Below are 25,239 nucleotides of genomic sequence, written 5' to 3' on the forward strand. Positions count from 1 at the left end.
CAACATTAACACAGTTCAAAAGTAGCCCAGGTTTATGATGTATATATTGTTTGACTATTTTTTACAGATTAAATGTACTGCATTAGCACAAAAATTTGGGTATAGACATAGCTTAATATGATGTCAAAGACTGTAAATGCAAACCCTATCTGTTTCCTTCACTGTTACCTCCCCAAAGTCGGCAGCCACTCTTGAATTCCTCTCCATCAGACTTCCATGTTTCTTCTGTCCATTTTTTTCTGTATCGCCCTGAGATTCTCACACAGTTTACATATAGGTATCTTTATGTCAATCATCCATGAGTCCTTTTGTACAAGCTATATCCTAATATCCTCTTATTTTACATTTTAATGTGGATAGGAGATTTTCATGAGATAGATATGAAGTATATGTTATATTCATGTCTTACAGACAGAAAAATTAAAAAAAAGATTGGTAAGTATTATTGCTCCAAAGGCCTTTCCTCTCTTGATTTGAATTTTAAGTTCTCAGCTGAGGTTTCCCAAAACAAAAATTCACCACACACACACATCACTTTTATTTTCCAAAGGCCTTTCCCCCTTCTTTCATAAGTTCTATTTTCCACATACCTGGAGGAGACAATTCCATAAAGTTTTGCCACTACATAACAAGGATCTCTATACTTTTATTTAGTTCCCAATTTTAAATTCTCAGTTGAAGTTTCCCAAGACAAAAATTCACCACACATATATCACTTTTCAGCCTTTTGGCTAAGGTCAAATGAAATTTACCACACACAAAACTTACTGCAAAGATTAGTTCAACTTCTTCCAATGTGAAGAAGTAGAAGTCATCTTCACTAGAGCTCAAGATTTGAAAATGTCAGTCGAAAGAAATAATCTTGAAAAAAATTCCAAGTTAGCAAAAAGAAAGACTTACAATACAGTTGCTATGGTAACTGCAGTGTACCCTGTTGCAAACTAGTAGATGGTTAGTAAAGTGAATCTGAATTAGATTCTTTAGGATAAAGACATATTCAATAAATACAAAGTTTAGAGAATTCAGAAATAACATGTCAGTTTTTAAATCCTTTCAGGAAGATATTTTAAATATATGGCCAAATTGAAAATCCATTAAAATGGGCTCAGTTTTTTGATCTGCCTGAGACTCCTCAAATTCCTCCTTTGCAGCTTGTCTGGAGAGCTTTAGCTCATGAACTCTGTCATCTGCATCCTGCTCCACTGTAGTGAGAGATACCTCCTGGGGGAGTATGGATGAAATTTTTCCATAATTAATACTAACAGTTGTTATATTATGGAGGTCACCACAGAATTTTCCTTGTTCTGTGTTTTCTTCATCATGGTATGGTCCTAAAGGACTTAAGTATCTAAAACAAGTTAGGGACTTTTTCAACGGTTAAATCATCCGATTGTAATTGAATATGTCAAAGATGAAGTTTATTTATAATATATATAATCTACAATATTCTGGTGTTTGTGTGTGTGTGTGTGTGTATTTAAATTTTTTTTTTGTAGTTGTAGATGGACGGAATGTCTTTATTTTATTTGTTAATTTTTATGTGGTACTAAGGATCAAACCCAGTGCCTCACGCATGCTAGGCAAGCACTTTGCCACTGGGCTACAGCCCCAGCCCTATGTGTGTGTTTTTAAAGATGAAATCGATACATATATATTGGGGGTAGAATGTGCACATGCTGCCTTAAAAGCATCAATTACCTATTATATATTTTCATAGCTCTGAATTTGGATAATAAAATGTAAAAATTATACATTGTGTTGTTTTGACCTATGTATATATTATGTAATATTTAAACCAAGTTAAACATGGTTATCAAACATTAATCATTAGTTTATGGTGAAAACTTTCAATATACTTTCTTCTAGTTCTTTGAAATGTACAGCACATTATTGTTATCAATAGTCATCCTCCCTTGCACACTAGTCATTCTTCTTTGCAACACCACACCAGAACTTCTTGCTCCTAACTTGTATTCATTCTTAATAAATAAATATTTAATACACAGTGGAACACTCTGCTATAAGCCAAAGATCTATATATTATATGGTTTAGATGTTTACAATGCAAAAAGAAAATGATCCCTAAGAATACATTTATTGTGAAGAATTCTAAAATATGTGAGGAATCACAGTCTAATTCAATATAAGAAAGTACATTATTTGACATAAGGTAGAAAATAAATGAATAAAAGAATATTTGAATGATTATATTATTAAACATTGCATGTGTATGTGTGTGTGAGAATGGATGAACACCTCTGCAGAAATGAATAAGTAGACTTTTGTGAGTAGCAGATGGTGTGTGAATTTTTCAACAGATTGCCTTACTGTTTGTTATACTTATATTGCCTACAGAATCTTTTGAGTGATATAATTACTAGCTAGGACAGTTGTTTGTTGTTCAAGCAATACCCACTTTTTGGATTTAGAAATTAAATTTCAGGAAAACTAATGGACTTGCTCAAACCAGTGCTGTTTGAGTTTCTGAATCAGATCAAAATTAAATTCTTCTGATTCCAAAAGCTATGAGTTTATACAAATTAGCACTTTCATAACTTACTGTCAAGTTCATGTAGATGGAAAATACTTTCATGAAAATTAGTGGAAACAAGGTGAGAATTCCTGATAAACTGATGCTATTATATCAAAGAAAGAACAGCTGAATATTTTGTTTCACTCAATTGCCACAGTTTCTCTAATTCATGGCTGAATTAATGGGAGAAACTCTGTAATTTTCCTTATTTAAGATTTCCCCAAAATCGGGCGGTAGTGTAGCAGAGTGGTCTAAGATTTCCCCAAAATAACTTAAAAATAGGAATATATTTTATAGTTTTATGTACAAGGATTTCCCCCTAAATTTTTTGTCTAAATAACTCCATTAAAGAAGAGTTTATATTATTTAAATGTTATAGTATTACATGTCATTCAGTGTTTCTCATAAATAGTATTCTGAATTATGAAAGTATATCCTAGGCATTTTTAAGTCACAAAATCAGTAATGACTAGATCAAATAAAGGTTTGCATAAATGAGAATTAGGATTATCAGGCAGTCTTCTTGACATTCAAATACCATTCTATAAGACTGGTCATAGCCAAGTTTGATGACTGTGGTTCTGAGCCAGTGGTTCTGAGCTGCCCTGTCCAGGTGGATTCCTCGTGGAGCATGGTCTGCATTAACCACTTTGAATATGCCACGATGGCTGTGGAAACAAGGGAGGCATCAGGAACTGGGTCTACCAACCAGTGTCCCTATGTGTTGGTCTTTTAGTAAATTCAAGTGAACATAATTCTAAATGGAATCTGAATCTTCATTTTGGCCAATCTTATAGCCCAGACCAGTTTTAGTGACCTGGCTCAGTGCAGGGTCAATGACAATCACATAATGAATGTCTACAACCATAAGGGTAACACAATAACAGATCTAATCTGAATGCTAAAAATGGGCTCAACAAAGAAACTAACTCCAGAGCATTGTGAATGAAAGATACCACTTAACAATGTGAAGTTTCCTTAAAATATCACTTTAATATGCAATTCAAGAAGGAGGTTTAGTATATTGACTAAAAAGCTACAAATGTAAATTGGATGCTAACAATAATGTGAATTACTTCTGTAGGCAACTCAACCAGAAGAGGGCTAACAATGTTCTAATTAGAGTATTGCTTAGTTTCTTAAGTAGATCATGAAATGAGAAAATATTTGAGTATGTAAGTCTGATAAGTTAGTATGTGTCAATTTTTCTATCCTTTTGAGTCAAGTAATTTATCTCTCAAGTCTCTGCACAAGTAGACTCATTACTGTAATTGCCTATTATAGCTTCTGAGGGCACAGCCATTCAAGTTGATTAACAAAGGTAAACTGTCCTGCTTGTTTTCTATGATGCTGCTTGTTTACATATAAGTCTTAGCTGCTACATTGTGAACTCGTTGAAGGCAAGAACCAATCCTGTATTTTTTATTTTTCTCCCTTCATTACAGAAACCAGCATATGGTGGGTACGTAACAAAAGTTCCCGGAATCACATCACTCTAGTAGAAAGACCCACATTCCATTTAGGAAAAACATTTCCAGCTCCCAGTTTGCTACATAATAGCGGCATTTAGACTCCCAATGGAGAAGGAAATGGTGAAGTGCAGCTGAGTTTCTCAAAAGTTTTATGAATATATGTGGCTAGAAAAAAGGCAAGGTGAAAGTGACATTATAAACACATTGGCTTTTTCATTCTTGGATGAATGAAGGCATATAATCCACTTGGGTATCTCAGTCAGCATCATTTTCTTGAATATAAAAGACAAAAGTGCATATTCTTACAAACCTTTGAAATGCATTAGAGACACTGAGTATATTTCCTTAGCAACATCTAGGAGCTGCATTTAGTTTTGGGATGCTGCCAGCTCATTTGATAGCTTTATGCTTAGGGAGGAGGACTAAGGGTTTGGGACTGATAAAGCAAGAATAAGACATTTTGAAGTTCACTAAGCAAATTCTGAAAATATATCAAAGCAATAATAAAATATTCATTTATGTAAACATTTCTTGATATTATCTAGGATTGCCACTTTTATGCCTTATAAAACTGGAATCCAGGAGTAAAATAAATGTATGTAATATAGTTTTTTACTTTTAACATAATAGCAATTAGTATATAAAATTTTTAAATCAAAGTATGGGAATAGTCTTGAAGTCTTGTGTTGCTGATTCCCGTACCCTTCCCTCTCTCTGTGTATATATGTACTGGGGATTGAACCCAGGGGCACTTTACCACTGAGCTACATTTTCAACTATTTTTTATTTTTTGAGACACGGTCTTTCAAAGTTGCTGAGGGTCTTGCTGAGTTGCCCAGGTTGGCCTTAAATTTGCAATCATCATGCCTCAGTCTCCTGCATCACTAGGTTTAATGTGTATACCACAGCACTTGGCGCATTCTATATTTTTAAGAGCTCTAGTAATATGTACATAATAGCACCTGACATTAAAAAACTGTCTTATATTGTGCCCAAGTAATTTGAGGACTCCTCCACTCCCATGTCACTTTCACCACTTGAACCTGAGACAAATTATGATAATATGTATATTTCTGTTACTTGAAATTCCGTATTTATTGCAATACATTCATTACAAATTATTCCCAGGGCTCAAGAGATACAAGGTCCATTAAAAGAGCCAACAGAGCTGGCAATACTTTTAATTAAAATGTCATAATCCAAAGAAGAAGTTTGTTTTTAAACATCTTCCCCCTCCAAGTATGCCATTAGTACAGACTGGGTATTAAAATTTCTTGCTTCTCCTTTTTCAGCTATGATCTGCTGGATCATTTTGTATGATAAACTCTGAAGAGTCAATAAGGAAGAGATTTCATGGGCAGGGTCAAATGATTCTAGTTTTACTTAGTGACTAACTTACAGTTCTCACTACATTGATGAGAGACGTACATGAGGTCTATAGAATCAGATGAAATACAATGTCTTCTTCCATTAGGAGATTCTACAAGAAAGAAGGACTAAAAGAATATTATGGTATATGAGATTGTCAATGATATTTATGTACTACTCAGGACTTTCCAGCAAAAAAATGTGCAGTTAAGACCAGACTATTTTTATAAGCTTATTTTAAGACACTGGACAATTATAGCTTACAAGTCTAAAAATACAATAAACATGTCTCCCCTCTCCCCTTTTTTCTTTTGTCAGTGCTAGGAATGGAAACCAGAGCCTTATACCTGCTAAGCAAATGTTCTAATGTTTTTTTTTAAAAAAATGTTACAATGATTATAAATATTCTACTAAACAAATAACCTAAGAGTACTAAACTGGAATTGCATATTTTAACATGACAGTATGTTTCTCTATTAGTCCAACTAGTTATAAATGACTTGATATTTTTTGACTTCTACAATGGTAATTATCCCATAATTTTTCAAGAAGAAAACATCTTGTATATTGTCAACAAATGAGAGTCTGGGAAGCCAGAATGATTTTCCAGTGGAGGAGCATTATTTTTTCAAAATGAAAGTTATCATAATTCAAATGTTATATTGGAGAACAAAATCCTGACATTATAACATAAATTGTGTATTTGGAAAGTTTATGCATTGCCACAGGTGTGTCATAATGACTCAATAATCATTAAACAAATTTATTTTGGTATTTATTTTTCATTGTTGAATGGAATTTAAAAAGTTCTTTATGTGCAAAAATGCTAGAAGTCTCCTTCAATATTGCTAAAGATCAGTGTCATGCCATGGGCATTTTCAGTCCAATTTGAAATTAAACAATGTGGTTCTTAGCATTTAATTTTCTTCCTCATGGATTTGGATTGCTCTAAAATTGATCGAATTTTAACTGACAGTGTTTCCAGGACAGAAAAGAGGAAAAGGACATTGATGCTGAATAAAGACAAATGTGGATTCAGGTCTGGTTCTGTGCTTGTTGATGTGGGTTACATCAGACATCTCACCCTCTGTAAACCACGATTTCCTCACCTATAAAGTGAGCATAAGACTATTGCCCACCTTTAAAGGGCTTGTACTGAGGATTAAATGAGACAGCATGGCAAAGCCTTCAACATAAGACTTGAAAGAGCATACACACTTTGTATTAACCCCAGTTAATGTATATACTAAGTTCCCAGGCAGCCCCAATTATTAATTTGGTTGTAATGGTGTTTGTTTCAGAGTACAAGCATTAGTAAAGATTATTTTTTAAAATAGAGTTTCCATGTTCTAATTTTTCAAAAGAAATTCTTTTCCATTCTAATAACTAAGGCAGTGGCTTAGGATCTTAAAACAACTACTGTTATGTTTTTCTCTGTTTCATGGCAAAGTCATACATATCATGATCATATTGTATAATTTTAGGATACTTTATAGTACTCGAAGTGCTAGTTCATATATTTCATGTAACTGCAGCAATAATTCTATGATGCCAGTCTAGTAAATAGTATCTCCAATTTACCCTTTATAAAGGCAGGTTGGTTACTTGACAAACTTCACAGGGCTAGTCACTGACAGAACTCTGACTAGATGCAGTTCTTAGCCAGGTACTTCCTCCACACCACCTCTCTTCCAAACTACAACAATTCTGTTTTTATAGAGAGTCAAACTATGCTACATTATTAACCAATATTTCCCCTATCATAGTTAATTTATTGGAAGTTAAATGTAAATCTCCATTCAGAAATGCTTCTGTGGCAATTTGTGACCAGTTTTAAAGCTGAGTCAATTCAGAACACTTTCATTGAAAGACTTATCTGAGGATTGGCATTGCACTTGACCCCATGGGATATATCAAAGCAAACTCACAGAAACTCTGCTCTCAATAAGTTTAAAAGCCAACTGTAAAAATTGCCAAGAGACAAAAAATATACCTAAAATAGAGAACAGCCTATAAAAAAGATGTTAACGTTTTTAAAAAGTGGATTCCTAAAAAAGGGCCAATGATGATTAGGTAAAGGAACAATTTCAAAAAGGGGTGGAACTGAAAAGAAATAATGATTAAAAATAGTTTTGTTCCAATGAAAGAATCATCCTATTTTTAGAATTTTGAAGTTCACAGACAGGAGAGAAACTGTAGTTAGAATCCACAACATCCACCAACCTTTTCTGCAAGATAAAAGTATTTATGTTGGTAATCTTTATTGGATTCTGTGTATCATATATATTCAAATGCAAATAACATGTCACTTGGTCTCAATATCCAGAGGGTTTTTTTCTCAAAGTAAATATTTTTGCATAGTGTAAATCTATAAAAAATGTATTGCAGAACTTACACAGATTTTAATTTGTTGCAAAGTAAAACAGCAAGACGGTTTTTGGGCAGACTTTTTTGTCTGCTTATAGATACTATCCTTGTCAAAGTGTTTTTGGTGGGGAGTGTCTGAAACTCTATTTCCAAAGAGCATTGTAACATTTAAAATTGTAAAATGTCTTTATGCCTACACATACCTTTTAACCCCATCCAAAAACATTTTCTATTCGGTAGCACAAGAGAATAGTATTTTATTTTCAAGCAAGGTACATAACTGTGGAATAATTGTGGAGTAATTTGTTTTCCACATTGCATATTTTAAGAAGTACTCATATGTTATTTTGTTTCTGGCTCCATATCCACTGGTATAATGTATCCTGTATTTTTACATAATAGTCTCACTATCCCCATTTCAAGGATTTTGAATGTCTAATAGAAGCATGTTTAAAATATACACATACAATATGATTTTTTAAATTAACAGCAATATGCTTTGGAATATTAAATGTTAATAACAGATTTTTATAGATATTTTAATTTTATCACATGCCATTTCTCTTACTACTCTTAAGCTTAATAAAAAATTTTATGTTTCAGTGATATTTATTTTCTGATTAAAATTGGGCAAACAGACTGCTTTCTGTGCTACCTTATCTGTCATATACTCCTTTATAAACCAACCCAAATCATCTTGAAACTTGAAAAGTAATTTTCTAAATATAAAAACTGAATTATAGTAGAATCACCAAATGTCTATAAGTAGTTTTTTTAAAAAAAAATTAAATAGTTGTGGGATAATCAGTTACGATTGGGGCCTAAGCGCATCATTCATGTTGGGTCATCAAAGTGGATACTGGAATTCACTGCTTATCAGACAGGGTGACAGCAGGTACCAGTGCTTGAAATACGCGTAGTGACAGGCACCTACATGAATAGTTATACTTGGGATTTGTTTCAGTATGAAAAGTGAATGGTCAGGAATTATGTCTTAAGATGCATTTATTTTCATAAATTATCAAATGAGCTTAAAAATTACAGGGAAGCCAAATGGCAATTACTAATTCATGTCCTTAAGTATGGTATTCTCAAGTGAAGTAATTGGTTTTAAGTTACCAAACATTAATGGTATTAGAAGCTTAGGACTTTTAGGTAGGTCCTAAAGACAGCAGAAGACACAATGAGAAAGTTAACTTCCCTTTATTTTCCACAGAGATTTTATCCTGAGGCCTATGAAAGAGGTTATGTTCTCTTATGAAGAGAACATTAATATCCAGGTGAAGAGGATTTTTCAGAATACCAAGGAATTCTGAAATGCTTTATAAACCACCTTTGGAAAATAAGATTACACTACTATGTAAATCTGAATAAAAATTATAATTATTTTAGTAATGACATAAGAAGTACATATGGAATAACTGTTTCTACATTTGTAGAAATAAACTAGCCATATCTGTTAACATTTATACAAAGTTCTTTTTTACATGTTGATCAGAGTTGATTAGATGGTCAACTAATGGAAAACACTGCTGTTAGTTGTAGGATATATAGGTTGAGACTAGAATTTCAAGTAGAATTTGAAAAGGACCCTCTTTGTTCAGAGAAAAACACATAAAAAAGGTTAAGAGTGCCCTGTGACATGAGCTCCTTAAATGGTGTCTAGAATTTAGAGCTGACTAACACCACACACTGACATTGTTAAAGGCCCTTCTCATTACTGGAGGGTGGTATCATAGTAGTTTCTGTGTTTGACCAGCTCAAAGAAATCATGGACATTCTTGAAATGCTTCAGTAGATATTTGTCAGCACAATATTACCTTCAGAAAGCACAGCTTCTGCTTTCTGACCTTCACACATTTCTCTTTTGCTCTGAAAAAAGAGTGTTTGCTCCTTTATGTTTTTAGGAGCTGTGGAAATCTAGAGTTTTGAAGATTTACTGAGTATCTATAAAATATGCAAATGATTTAAAATTTAATGGCTACATGTCATTCTAATTTTTCCTTATTCTGTTCTACAAGAGTTTCCTTGACACAATATATTATTTTATAAAAATAACTGAAGAGGGTCTTATTATAAAAGCAGCAGCACTTTCTCATTAGGAGTTTTGAACCAGAAAATTATAAAAAATGAAAATCTATATTTTTATTGCTTGGGGATAGCAACTCATGGCATTTGGATATCTATTGCAGTTTCATGCTTTCTGAAAACTTCATACTGAGCAAAAGTTGGATGATCCAAATGAGAATGTCTCACAGTGGTAGCACTCAAGGAGGGTACAATCTGGGAGAGTAGGTGCTATGGTTTCACCTGAGTCTTGGTTCTGCCTCACTCTAGGATTTGTCATTTCTTCTTTGATATTTCTCAACATTTTCTTATCTAGACTTCCTGACCCAGATTATTTGGTTACAGCTGGACCTCATTTCTGACATATCCAAGAATGAGGATGTGAGCACAGGAGTCAGAGAATACTATCGAACATTGAAGACTGCAGAAACTTCCAGTTGTGACAATTTCTAATTTAACATTCACATTCCTAAGGTGAATTTTACCTTTTCTGGAAGAAAATTTTCTGTGTTTCTGCTGACAAACAGATCCCATTTCTGTTCACTTCTATTCATTTCTCTGGATGGAACTTTACACACATATTATCTTGAGACACAAACTTTGTAAGTTTTCAGAAACTCTTAATTGCTTTCTTCTTTTTCTCTTTCTTGGTTTGCACCCACCTCTACACTTTCAGACTTAGATACTATAAGCCAGAAGAAAAGAGGTAGCACCTCCTAGTGATGTGGAACTCCATCATCAGAAAGCAGGAATCAGGAGGCAACAAGGTATGGATCTTCTAAACTGTCTGCAGAGAAAGTTCCACATATTGGACAGACCCACCTGCTGAATGCACTGCTGTCATTCAGACTCATTCCTTTCCAGACACATTTTGAAGTCATAGCCAGCACGGTATCTCATTGGTCTACAGCTTTCCTTGTCTTACCTATACTCTCAAATAAAAACAGCATTTCAATCTTTGCTTCAGGCTCTGTTTTCTAGAGAAGAGATTCTCATAAAATAAAATGCAGGTTCTGTCTCAGGACATCTGGGATGAAGCCTAAGACTGTGCCTTTCTAAGTTAGGCCTTTCTCCTGGTTCTTCACATAACAAGGTTCTAGAACACCAAAACTCAGACAGACCTCATTATTACTCAATGTAAGTTTTTTGAGGGTCAAGACACTGTATTTGCATATGTGTATGTGTGCATGCACATTTTTCATTGTTCTACTCACTGAATCTATAGTATATTTTGAATGTAGGAAGTGTTCAATAGATATTTGACTAAATAGTAAATAAATGAGTTTTCCTAGATGACTTTAGCAGTTTCTAGGCATAATGAAAATTACTGATTTTAAAATTAAAAATTTTAGGGAGAATTGCATTGTCTGAAGGTAGGCGTTTTGTGTTTCTAGTGATTGACAGGTAAAGGTGGAATGCCTAATATAGTTACACATTCATATAACCCCAGAATCTAGGCATTAAAGTCAAAAGCCAGTAAAAAAGTAGAGATTTATTTTAGAAATTTCTTGCTGGTTTTGAAGCACTGATGAACAGTAGTGAGGTATCTAGTTCAGGAAAGCTGATGCTGGGATTCCAAAGGTCAATCCTACTTTTAAAAGCTTGCTTGTCTTCTGGCAGGTGTCAGAGAGCAAAGAAAGGTGTGCTTAAGATCCATTACATTGGTAGCATCTCATGTTTACTCACCCAGAACTTCACTTTTCATACAATATCTTTTATTATAGAGGGTGAATGGCAGTAGTCTGCTGAATTTTAAAATAGTGTATCATGTATAATTCATAAAAATTGCCAGTAGCATCAACATCCTCTTCTGGAATTTGTCCTACTTAAGAAATGTCACACATTAGACTTGTATGATAGGTGTTATGCCTGTTACTAGATGTAACTGACCTTATCCCACTGTCCCTTCCACTGCTACCAACAACCATCTGGACACTTAAGACTTACAGCAACAATGTCAATAGCTATTCTTTTCTCTTACACTTTAATTGTCATAGAGACATGGAAACAACTGAATAGAGTTTTCATATATGGAGTTCCTGACAAAGGAATGATACTAACTGTGGTACTATATGCCACTGCATTTGTTTCTAAATGATTTTGTAAAGGTCAGGCTCTGGCAATTGAATTTTAAGGGTTATTTCCAAAGACCACAAGATAAATATCTTTCTACCAGGAGCTCTCATTTGGAAGGACTTTTTATTATAGTGGTTCTTGTAGTCTGTGCGCCAGGAGCGCCAGCAGCACCTGATAACTTGTTAAAAATGCAAATTCTTGGGCTCCATCCCAGCCCTGATGAATCAGAGACTCTGTCAACTGTTTTAACAAATCTAGGTGATTCCAATGAATGCTAAAGTTTGAAAACCACTTCTCTGTAGATAGAAAGTTGCTGGGGCTGGGATTGTGGCTCAGTGGCAGAGTGTCTACCTCAGACATGTGAGGGACTAGGTTCAATCCTAAGCACAACATAAAAATAAATAAACAAAATAAAGATATGTGTCCATCTATAACTAAAAAATATTTTTAAAAAAGTTCCTATAGAATCCAGATATAAATGGGATTCAGGATATTCTGCATAGAGATATTTTAAAACATGGCATATGTCAGTGTTTCAGAACTAGGCTTGAACTATTTCACTACAGAAGAGGTACTTATTAAAATACAGAAGCCTTGACTCCACCCAGACCCAGTGAATCAGTGTCTGGGCAGGAGCTGATTGCATGTTATAGGACATTCTAGACAGATTTGAGGCACCAAGCACAAGAACATATAATAGTGTTTGAGAACATCAGCAATCTCTGGGTAATGGGCCCAAGAGTGACCTTTATTTTCTACATACTTTTAAAATATTCTTAATTGGATACAATGATCATTTATTACAGGTATAATCAGAAAACAACAACAAGGGGATTATTTTAAAATGGTGGTAGCATATAGAATAATATCAAGTCATCATATCAAGACCTAAGAGCTTGAGGGATTTCTTTTGTTTATAGCTGAGAAGTAAATAGGGGAGATTTTGGAGTAGTACTGTCTGAGCTCCAAATCTAGTGACTGACTGATGAGCTATGTAACTTTCCTCTTAGGAATCTCAGTTTCTCTATCTCTTAATCAGAGATGACAATAATAGTGTATATTTCATAGGGTTGTTGTGAGAATCAAATGAGAATACTTATAACAGTATATATATATAGTGCATGGAAATTCAAAATGTAAGTTACTAGTAATACAAAGGTATCTGTTTTATGGTTATACATGACAATATGTTTATGGCAAGTCTTAGTTCATCTTCTGTAAAGGTCATATATTGATCAATTGATCAATTTTTACTGTAATACTTAAACTAGCAATGATTAAGTGGTCTATGTCTTCTTTCTTCATGGGGAATAACTTTCTGCCTCATCTCTGACTGCAATTCCTCTCATCTGCCTTTTGTCCATTGCCATGACTCTCACTCTCCTTTTGTCAAAAAGCCACCTTTCAGCTTATCTTATATTTAGAGATCAAGGTCTTTCTTTTTCTACTTGTCCCCATTAGTGTGGTGTGCCATCTTTATTTGACTCCCAGATTTCTCTGTGCACTTAATGAATGTTTGCTAACATATTGCTATATTTTTACAAACTATATTTTTGTTTTGGACATTATTAATAATTAGGTTTCTGAAGCTCTGGAAAATAACTACACTTCTGGATATCAAGTTAAGAATTGGTTTAAAGAACATTATCCCTGGATCTGAGTATCCAGGGCAGGGAGTGGTACTGAGCTGCATGTACCCCAGCTGGGAACTCCTACAGCTAGTATCTTCAGACCAGAGCCCAGCTAAAGTTTCCCTTACCCTAAAGGGACATCAGTATGTGCTGAAGGCCTAGCATCACCTGATTATTTTTTCTCTTAGAATTAATCAGAGCATTATAAAGTATTGAGAAAAAGAAGTTTAGAGGAGAAATTTATGCACTTTCTATTTTCTAGAGCACTTTTACATTGGAAAAAAATCTGAAGGCAGTGCTTTTAAGAATACAGTTCACGTTTCCTTCTGTATTCAAGCACTGTACGAGGTATTGCACTTAGAGAATCACCTGGAGGACTTGTTAAAACACAGGTTTCTGGGGTCCACTTCAGAGTTTCTGATTCAGTAGGTCCAAGAAAATTGGCATTTTAAAAATAAATTCACAGGTGGTATGGAGTCCACTAGTTCAGGGACCTCACTTTGAGAACTACTTGATATAATGTGGTTATGAAATGTCCTCCAACACTCAAACATTAAAAGCTTTGTTCCCTGCTTGTTGCATATTACTCACATCTGTCAATTCAGCCTGAGAAAGGGATCATCCCATTCTCAGTCTATTTCAGAACCTCATAATAAATAAATAAATAAATAAATCATAACCCTTACATTATTGAGATTGACTATCAGTTTGACAATGGTTATTATTTTAGCAGCAAGATTTAAAATTTAGTTCTATCAGTGCCAACCTTTATATTTTGGAATATCTATTTCATGTCTTTCATAGTCAATATATATGTTTCATTTCCTCTTTAAGTTTTTGTACTTATAATTTCTCCTGCCTTGACTATTGCTTCACTCCTTGTCTATCCATGTCTGTAACTTCTTTCAAAACATAGTTTCCCATGATTCAATTCCTCTAAAATGTTTAGAAATTTTGATTTACACAAATGATTCGTTGGTTTTGTTTTCTAGGGGATAAATACAGTTAATTGTCCCTATATTAAATTTTCTCCTGTTTTCTAATAAATCCTGGCTGACTGATATTATTTTTCATTTTGCTATCTTCCTCTAACCATAGCTCTCCTCCCATAAAAGCAGAAGATTATGAAGAGGATCAGAACTAATGATAGTATCTCCTATCAGTGCCTAAGTTTCTCCACATGTTATGCACAGGGTAGGGGTAAACGGATTATTTCTGATTGGGAGAACAAGAGGAAGCAGGAAAGCAGCAGACTTTTCAAACTTTCCCTCTAAGTTAAAAATCCCACACTCCCAGTGATAGCAATGACTAGGTGCTCTGAAATTTCTTGGCTCCAGAGGTCCCCAGATCCTAAACTGTTCATCTTTCTCTTTCACTTGGACACAATCACTGTGCTCAGGAAGACAGCACAGCCAGAAGTGTGATGGCTTTTGTTTTGCTTCAATTTTTGCTTCAGTGTTTGGAGAATAGAATGCAGCTACTATGAAACAACACCTGGTCTGTTTACTACAACAATGTTATAAAACATGACTTAAAAAAAAAAAAAAAGAACTGGATGACTGGGCCCCTGGACAAAACTCAAGCACAAATTATCACCTCACATTCATAATAACCATGGTAATTTGAGCATAGAATAGATGCCAAATGATTTGGGCCAGCCGGGTTATATTCTCCTGCTGTGCCGATGAACATTTCAGGTGCATCTTAAAATGTTGTATTGCTGTGAATATCAAAAGCACAGCAAGAGTCCCTAAAAGCTGGCAATAGCCAATAAACTCAGGACTCACAGACTTCCAGGAAAAATATATATTCAGCATTTGTTTTACTAAGATAACCTATTCTATCATTTATTTTATCTGATTATTGGTTTGTACATTTTTATTACATTCTTTACTGACCTTTTTTAAAATTTTATGTTCAACATATATATCTAGTATCTCTTGCAGAAGCTAGATAACCAAATCCTGTTCTATCCCTGCCTGCCCTATCCTCCCCAAACCCCAAATCTCACTCAGCCCAAAACCTCAGTGAGGATCAGGAAGCACAAACTTCAGGGCCCCACAGAGCAGAGGCAAGAAAGAAGCAATGATTCCTTGTATTTGAATATACCTTATTGATTTTTGCAAAGTAATCACTCAAAAATTAACTCTAAATATTAAGTCACTAGTAGAAGTCTCATATTTATCAATTATCATTCACTTGAAGAGCCATCTTATAAATGAGCTAGTGAAAAGGCATCTTCCAATTCTTAACATTCTGACCTAGTTTCTTAAAGGTCACTCTCTCTAAACTAGAAAATTTATGTATCAGAATATATAGAAAATAAACATAAGTTCCATCACTTTAAAAATTACCATTAAAACATTCATTCAATATAAAGTGAGTATTGTAGCATAATAAAAAGACCCAGAAAGATATGGGGATGGAATTCTAGTTCTGTCATTCATTAGATATGTGACCTAGGCAAGTCTTTCAACCTCTTTGAATGCCAATTTTTGATTTTATAAAATTGGTGATGAGTAAATTAAATATATATTAAATATAAAATACAGAAACTGTGAGGGTTTGATATTGACAAGGTCAAAAACACACCTTTTCTCTTTTTGCCTGAACCTGTTGACAAGGTTAGGCAGAGGTAACTCCTCTGCTTTTGCTCTAGTCAACTTTCTGTTCTTTTGTCTTATAATGATTAGCTAAGACTAGAACTTCTTTTACTCCAGAAACTAGCTAGACAGAAACATTTCCATCCAGATGACTGAGATTTCCCTGACTGTGAAATCTCAACTTGCATCCCCTCACATAAAACTCTGTCCACTCCTCCCTGTAAAAGTCCAAGATAATACCACTTTACAGAGACACTATTATCTTAAGATCTGGGCTGCACTCCCTATTTCAATAGCCTAAATAAAATTTACCTTTTTTCTGATTTTTGTCTTTGACAATATCAAAAACATAAAAGTACTTGACAGTCATCAATAATTAACATTTTATTATAGACTTTCTATGAATAGTACTCTGAATATAACTCATAGTGGGCATAAATATGAGAAAAATGTGTTTTCTGCATTGGTGTCTTCTGAATCTAGTTGTAGTTACATATATTCATGACCTTAATATCTTAATTTTTTAAGGTTTTCCTGACTTCCATGGTGATAAGCTAATTTTGGAAGATCAATAAACAATATGAATTAATTCACAAACCACTTTAATGTGGACTTTATAGTCATATATTCATAAGAACTATAATGTTCAGCTTTGGTATGTATACCAATTCTTTATGACTTAGTTAAGATGGCTCTCTCTCCATGAAGTTTTTCTAATTTTTTCAGTAAGAAATAATATCTGTTCTCTGTGCTCTAGCTTGGGTGAAAAAATAACTATGAATTGAAAAATCTGATAAAATTGAACAGTAAATAAATACATACTTGATAAGTTTGGGAGAGGTTATTATCCCAACCCTGAATATCTTAGTATACAATGTATAAATAAGACAGACTATAGTATAGGGCTTTAGAAATTTCACCAAGTTAGAATATACTCCACCAAGTTAGAATCAGGAAACAGTATGGTATGATTGTGATGCAAATTTTTTCTTTCAACAGTAGGTTATCAGTGGAATGCCAGTAAGTGTTAATAGATGACTCTTGGGGGAGAGGGAGGCATGATTTATAGTACTGCTGATATCTGTGGTGTAAATATTCCCACCACGACTGATTTTAAGCTACCAACATGTTACTTGCTGTAAATTTGAGAAGTAGTGCACACAAATCTCTCCTCCAAACTGGTGAGAGATGGTTTCATCACAACCTTCTGGTATCTTTCTCTTTGCCTTCCTTCTGATGAATAGGATGATGTTATAGTAGGTCTAAGGGGAAGGGAAGACAAGAAACAGGGATTCACAGGAGGTTCTGTTTCCCAGTGTGCCCTCTGGGAATAATAGACCATCTCCAAGTTGCATTGTGCAACCTGCAACTTGGAAACAAAATGAAAACATATTGTCATTTTTTGGGTCCATGATGAAAATTTTTGGAACACTTGCAGCACAATAAATGGTGCATTCATTTTGCCTACATGATGCAAGTTTAGTGTCCTTGAATCTGGCAGGAAATCTAAAATTATAGTTATGTGTCACTTAATAATAGGGATATGTTCTGAGAAATGCGTCATTAGGCAATTTTGTTGTGTAAACACCACAGAATGTACTTATACAAACCTAGATGGCATAGGTCAGTCACTTAACATGGCACCTTGGTACAATTAAGAGATGCAGTAAAACAATGTGGGAGACTGCTAACATTCTGGTTTATAGTAAATGGTTTAAAAAATAAGAAGAAATGAACACTCTAATACAATGATTAAAAAGCATAGTATAGTAAACACATAAACAAGTAAATGGCCATTAATTATCAAGTATTATGTATTATACATAATTGCATGTGCTGTAATTTTATATAACTGTCAGTGCAGAAGGGTTATTTATACCAACATCCCAAAGACATTAGTGATTTTATATACTACAGTGTTATATGATAGCTATAGCACTAAGAGATAAGAATTTTTCAGCTCCATTGTTATCTTATTGGATCAATATATGTTTATATCTGTCGATCACAATGTCATGATGCAGCATGTTTGTACATAGGAAAAGATAGAAGCTACTGATTTATTAGGATTTTTAGTTCTTCTGCAGTATACTAAGCTATACCTTTCTCAGCTCATTAGTTGAGCTTATTACAAATTTATTTTCTTTTTTTCTCCTAATGCCAAATATACTGAAATAAAAAGAAATATTAGCACAGTTTGAGAACTTACACAAATTAGCAAAGGCTCAAGCATCCATGGCTAGGAACGAATTGGATCTCAAGACATGCAACTATTAATAAAAATTTAACAGCCCAGCCCTGGAACTTGTTCAGGGTTGTCACCATCAGAAGTATCATCACCCTGACATCTTTAGCCTGGCTTGGGCTGGTGTAAACAATAAGCCCATGGAGTTTCCTGGGTTTATTTTTAAGAATAATGGACACCAAATCAGCTTTGTGCAGCACATTTGCTATCTGTGGTGTTTAATGACACTGGAAAATCCCTAAAGAAAGCTTTTTGGAATAACTTAGAGAGGTACCAAAGTTAAAAATAAGACTTATTTTCTAAGTTTAGACTCAAATGACTTGAGAAGACATGCTCCCAGGAACGCTTATAGAAATTATTTTGGTTCCAACTATGTACTTTGGAACCTAGGAGGAGTTATTTAGGTTCTCATTCTATATGTTCAGAATCTTGAGTCATTTTAAGCTACATTTATAAGAGAGAATTTTTAATGGAATAATCTTTCCATATCCCCATTTGTACAATTGCCACACCAGAGTGGTCTGGTGTTGTTCCCTATATTTGGCAATGCAGAAAGAAGACTGGACCTCACTGCAAAGGAGTAGCAGCTATAGAAAGACAAGGGTGGTTGGCAGTACATCTGTGAAAATAGGGACATGCTGACCCCAGAGCAGTGCATGTTCTACTATCATTATCAAGGCTTTCCTGGAAGCCCTTGCAGGGCATACATGTGGGATAATCCTAAACATTAGATTTATTTTTAATTTAGCTCCCAAATCATCCAAGACCTCAAAATTATATGAATACTTGAAGTATTAGCAGTCATCTCTCTCACCACCATTCCTACTCTTTGGATGCCTAGGAATCTAAACCTTTTATCTCTTTGAATAATTCTGACCTCATGAGTTTTGTTAGGAGGCAAAATCCATTTCTCTGAAAAAGAGCCCACGATATCACTCTTCAGCATTGTTTGAGGCCAGATAGGAACATAGGACTTAGGCTCAGTCAATCACACATATCTTGTGTTTCTTCCCAGGCCCTCATGCCCTAAATCTTGATTTCAAAAGATAGAAAGAAAGCAAAGCCTTTTTAGAGAAAGCTGCAGTAGCAGCAGCTGCAGGCTAGGGATAAGAATTGCTGACCAGTGACGGTCAGTGTTTGGTGGCACCAGAAGCAGCTCTGCTTTTGGCAGATGAATTAATGGACTATAGGATGTTTTCAGCTTCCTTGCTTTCCCATGCATCATCCAATGTCCTCAACCTGCTTCTGCAGGCTTCCTGGTGTGTGTGTGTGTGTGTGTGTGTGTGTGTGTATATGTGTGTGTGAGTGTGTGTGTGTGTGTGTGTGTTTAATTTTGGTACTGGGGATAGAATCCAGGAGCACTTTATGCCTAAGTTATCTCCCTAGCATCCTCCCCTTTTTAATTATCTTCTATTTGGAGACAGGGTCTCACCAGGTTCCTGAACTTGTGATACTCTTGTCTCAGCATACCAAGTCACTGGCATTACAAGCATGTGCCACTACACCTGACTTCCTGGTGACTGTGTGAGCTCTCTAATGCCTTTTCAACAAACGTCTTTACTATTGTAAACATCTAGTCAGTTTCTTGGCTAGCAGCTAAACTCTGATTATTACACAAATAAATTAGTCTAATAATTTAGTGTAATGTAATCCTTGAAAGGTTGCAAGACTCAAAAATATTAGACAAATAATTTATGCTTCCTTCTAAATGGGCTTATATCTGCAATCATAGTTTTGAAATAACATGGCAGCTTGGTATTGTTTCTATGCTTTCTTGAAGATCTCATCTTACATTCTTTACCATGCAGTTTTGTTAAAAATTTGGTTGATATAGGTGGTACTTGGGAATGATTATTTGGACAATTTCCCCTAAATGTTCTAAGTGATATCTTTAGAGCAGGAAAAATATTATCTTATTGGACCCAAATATTCTGGATTTACTTGCTGCATTTTATAGTAAATCCTTCAGCAGTTATGAAGGAAAAGTAACAGAGAAATTAAATCCATTGCCCCAGTTTCTTCTAGAGTGTTTGTATAGGCATTGTCTAGTCCAGACACTCGTTGTCTCCCACATGAAACTTCATGCCTTTTTGTGGTGTATACAAGAAAAATTTTTGCTTTCCCCGAGGGTCTCTTTTTTTCTTTAATAATAAGAATCATGTAACTGATATATCTTCCTTTCTTTTGTTTACTGGGAAGTTCAGATGCAAGAATGAGTTTCAAAGAGAGAAATGTGGAAGAAGTGGTGGTTTGATTATATTTTTCATCTGGCTCTACTTATTTATGATATATAAGTGTGTGTACATATATGTGCAAATGTACATATTTATATATGTATATTACGGTTCTTTTTAAAACTTTTTTGGTTGTAGATGGATACAGTACCTTTATTTTACTTATTTATGAAGTGCCGAGGATCAAACCCAGTGCCTCACACATGCTAGGCAAGTGCTTTACCATGGAGCCACAGCTGCAGCCCTATATTATGTTTTTTTATTTTCAACTAGAATTCAGCCATTATTTTCTTATTTATTCAAGCAATAAGCTGCTACAAATTATTTGTGGAAAGTAGAATGTGAATAAATATATAATTAGATGAATAAAGGTGGCTAAATAACATGTTGGGTGAACATTAGCTATTATCACTACTTATACCAATTACTTGGTACATACTAAGTATGAAGCAAGTAAGAAGGTATAACAGTCACAAGAAAAACCCCTGACATCAAAAGTTTTGAAATTTAATTGAGTAACAGGGTTGATACATAACATAATACAATAAATATACTATTATATGTATGGAATAGACAGATGAACAGGTCATATGCTAGTATCCTTCTTGTTTAAGAAGATGAAATTTAAACAGATTGGTGGTGCTTCTCTACAACCATGTCCCTCAGGAGTATAACTCTTCTCTCTACTGGGGCCAGTGAGGTCTATGCTGACAGATTCACAACTTCCAGCCTTCTTCCTACCTCAGATGATTTTGTTTTTTAAAAAATACATTTCAAGAAGATTTATTAATGAAAATATGATTTTATATGGACCACAAAAAGGAGAGTGGTTATTTTATTTTTGCTGAACTTTGTAATGGTACCTTTTAAAGCATTAGCTTTCTAATGTGTTTTTCTTTTTTGTACCATGACTCAGAAATAAATTTTGCTTCATAACTCAGAATGCACATGAGTGCGCATTCACACACACACACACACTCTCTCTCTCTCTCCCTCTCCCTCTCACATGAAACATACATTTCCCAAAACACTCTACCCCTCTTATGTGTGACACACATAATACTTTCTATTTTGTTTCATTTTATTTCTTAAGACATACTTACTATGACCCACTAAATTTAATTTTGAATAAGTAGCACTGTTTTAAGGAAACAGGAAGGGGCAAATGTTTTAATTTTCTAAAGTGAAACTATTCTTTTAAAGATCAAAGGAGGTTAGGATGGATAATACAATATACTGCTTCTTATCTCCTGTGTATTTGCTCAGCAACCCAAAATATGCAGATTTATGATTCGTGAAACTCTCTCTTAGAGGGGAAAATACATCCCCAAATTGTATTCTCAGTAGGAACACATCAACCCACATACATAAATCAAATTTCCAAAGCTTTTAGTATTAGTGTCTCCAGATTCTAAAAATGGACTTGATTTATAAGTCAGCTTCCCCCTAGCTTTAGTTATCAAAAAAGGAAAAATATATGTATGTTTATATAGCATATAATTCGGTGATTTTGAAGACCGTATTATTATTGACTAATCAGCAATGGCCTTATCTTAGATTCTGCATAGAAATATGAAATAAATTATTCAGGAAACAAATGGAAAAAACATTTTTTCATTAACTGATACCGTGGTTAATCAACCAACTTAAAGAACTTGGAAAATAAAATGCTGCTATTATTAATAAGTCTACTTAAATATAATCAAAATTGTGAATGGAAACACTTCCAATTTTCCAACATAACCATTAGGCTTGTTCATACCAGAAATATCTTGGCATGAATTCACTAGGAGAAGATTAAGAAAGTTATAACCTTTTTTTCCATGTCAACTTAAAGTAATACTTAATTCTTACTATGATTTGCAATGCCAGTTCTCATTGGACACATAGCCCTACCTTTAACCAATACTTGTATTCTAGGTGCAATCATATCACATTAACTTCCCATCCTACCAATTAATATCTAACTAAATTAGAGCCTAGTGAGTTTCTGTTAGATTTGTGATATTGTGTCCCAAATCTGCAATTTTAACTAATTATAGAAAATCTGGGCAGGAAGTCTTTTCAAAAGATGATAAGCTTCATTTGCTCTTTGAAACTTTGAAACCACCCCAAACCAAGAGGTCTCTTCTATTTTAATTTGAAGAAAGGATACTAGTATGAATGATCATTCACTGTGCAATGGAATACCACAATAGATCCATATGTGTGTGATCTGACTTAATCTTTATATCTTAATGTAGTAGAAATAATTATCCCATCTACAAAGGAGAAACTAAGGCTCAGAAAACTAAGTTGATCAAGGACAAAGAAAGGGTACATTTTATATTTGAAATCTAACCAAAATTTAGAGTCTGATTCCAAAACTAATACTTCTCTGTTACTCCCCAGCAGTGGGATGGAGTTAGCTCTTCAGGCTCACAGAACTGGTTATACACAATCTCACATTCAGTAATGTCCCATTAATAGCTTGGAATCGGCCACAGTGGGAGTATTGACACCTTGAAAACTAGCAATCACTACAAGAAGGACTTTTTCAGAGAGCCATTTACTAGAATACCACTACTTATAAAACCTATATGTAATATTTCAGAAATGTCATGATTGAATGTTTCTCTTGATCAAGAATCTTTTTTTCATTTGTAAAAACAATTACAAAATGTGGGTATAGTTGCTCTTGGCATGTGTGTTCCACATTTATTTACTGTATAACTTTGCCAACCATTAAACATACTGGGAATTTTCAGAGTTTTCAAGAAGTACATAGAATAATATAATAGATCTTCATGCCTCCACTATCCATTTAATAATTACACAGTATAGCCAATCTTATGTCATATAAACTCCTCAAACACTATTTTTCCTCCTCAGCAAGATTATTTGAAAGAAAACTCAGGTATCATATCATTTTATCTGTAAGTATACCAGTTTGTATCTATAAGAGATAAGCTTATTTTAAACATTGTAACAAAAACTGTTATAACTCTTTAATGATAATTTTGATACCTACCACCTTTTACCCTTACCACTTGTTTGTAGAAGAAATGGAATCATTTATCCTGTAGAATGTCTTACATTTTGTACTTTACTTTATTAAGTATTACTTTCCTAATTGGTTCCTGGGGTATCATGTGACATTTTCTTCTTCTATGTTTCTTGAAAACTGATAGTTAGACCTAGAGGTGTGGTATATATTCTACTTTTTTGGCAAAGAGATATCATGAATGGGAATGTGCTTGCTACCACATCACATCAGAAGGTCACAATATCTGTTGTCTTGCTTTTTTTGTATTTCATGAGCTTTGGTGTTCTTAACAAACCCATCTCTTGTAAAAAGATTCTCCATCAATCTTTCCCAAGATGGTTTGAGCAATAATTGGTAATCATTTCCTATGTTAACTGTTTCCATAGGGGTTACAAACTGTGATGATTTAACACTTTCATAACCTCTGCATTTATTGGCTGGAATTCTTCTGTAAAGAAGACACTTTTCCTGTCAAGAATCTGGGTCAGGAAACATATAAGAGCCTAGAAAATGCTGACAAAGAAGCTATCAGAAACTGCTCTGCCAATGGTACAGAATAGAGAACACAGAGACTAACCCACAAAATTGCAATTATCTTATATTAGACAAAGGTGCCAAAAACATGCATTGGAGAAAAGATAGCCTCTTCAACAAATGGTGCTGGGAAAACTAGAAATCCATATGCAACAAAATGAAATTAAACCCCTATCTCTCACCATGCACAAAACTCAATTCACAATGGATCAAAGACCTAGGAATTAAACCAGAGACTTTGCGTATAATAGAAGAAAAAGTAGGCCTTAATCTCCATCATGTGAAATTAGGCCCCAGCTTCCTTAATAAGACTCCTTTGGTGCAAGAATTAAAATTTAAAAAATCAATAAATGGGATGGACTCAAACTAAAAATTTTCTTCTCAGCAAAAGAAACAATCTGTGAAGTGAATAGAGAACCTACATCTTGGGAGCAAATCTTTACCCCTCACACATCAAATAGAGCACTAATCTCTAGGGTATAAAAAGAACTCAAAAAGCTAAGCACCAAAAAAGCAAATAACCCAATCAACAAATGGGCCAGGACCTGAACAAACACTTCTCAAAAGATGATATACAATCAATCAACAAATACCTGAAAAAATGTTCATCATCACTAGCAATTACAGAAATGCAAATCAAAACTACTCTAAGATTTCATCTCACTCCAATCAGAATGGCAGATATTACGAAGACAAACAACAATAAGTGTTGGCGAGGATGTGGGGAAAAGGTACACTCATACACTGCTGGTAGGACTACAAATTGGTACGGCCAATATTGAAAGCAGTATAGATATTTTTTGGAAAAGTGGAATGGAACCACCATTTGACCCAGCTATCCCTCTCCTTGTCTATACCCAAAGGACTTAAAAACAGCATACTACAGGGACACAGCCATATCAATGTTTATAGCAGCATAATTCACAATAGCTAAACTGTGGAACCAACCTAGATGCCCTTCAATATATGGATGGATTAAAAAAAATGAGGCATATAAACACAATGGAAGATTACTCAGCAATAAAAGAGAATTAAAATCATGGCATTTGCAGGTAAATGGATGGAGTTAGAGAAGATAATGCCA

At 34.3% G+C, this 25,239-nt stretch overlaps 1 protein-coding gene and 1 long non-coding RNA gene across 7 annotated transcripts in view; one reads left to right on the forward strand and one right to left on the reverse strand.

Annotated features, from left to right (window-relative positions):
- Positions 1 to 10,891, forward strand: part of LOC120893069 (uncharacterized) — a 131,397-nt gene extending 120,506 nt beyond the window's left edge. For both annotated transcript variants that reach the window (XR_013424181.1, XR_013424182.1), the window contains one exon: positions 10,484 to 10,891. This is a non-coding gene — a long non-coding RNA (uncharacterized LOC120893069). The remainder of the gene's footprint in view (positions 1 to 10,483) is intronic.
- The window catches only part of Znf385b (zinc finger protein 385B), a 359,572-nt gene that overhangs the window by 141,793 nt on the left and 192,540 nt on the right, over positions 1 to 25,239 (reverse strand). The window lies entirely within an intron of this gene.

This window comes from Ictidomys tridecemlineatus, chromosome 7, assembly GCF_052094955.1.
Source record: "Ictidomys tridecemlineatus isolate mIctTri1 chromosome 7, mIctTri1.hap1, whole genome shotgun sequence".
Classification (NCBI taxonomy): Eukaryota; Metazoa; Chordata; class Mammalia; order Rodentia; family Sciuridae; genus Ictidomys; species Ictidomys tridecemlineatus.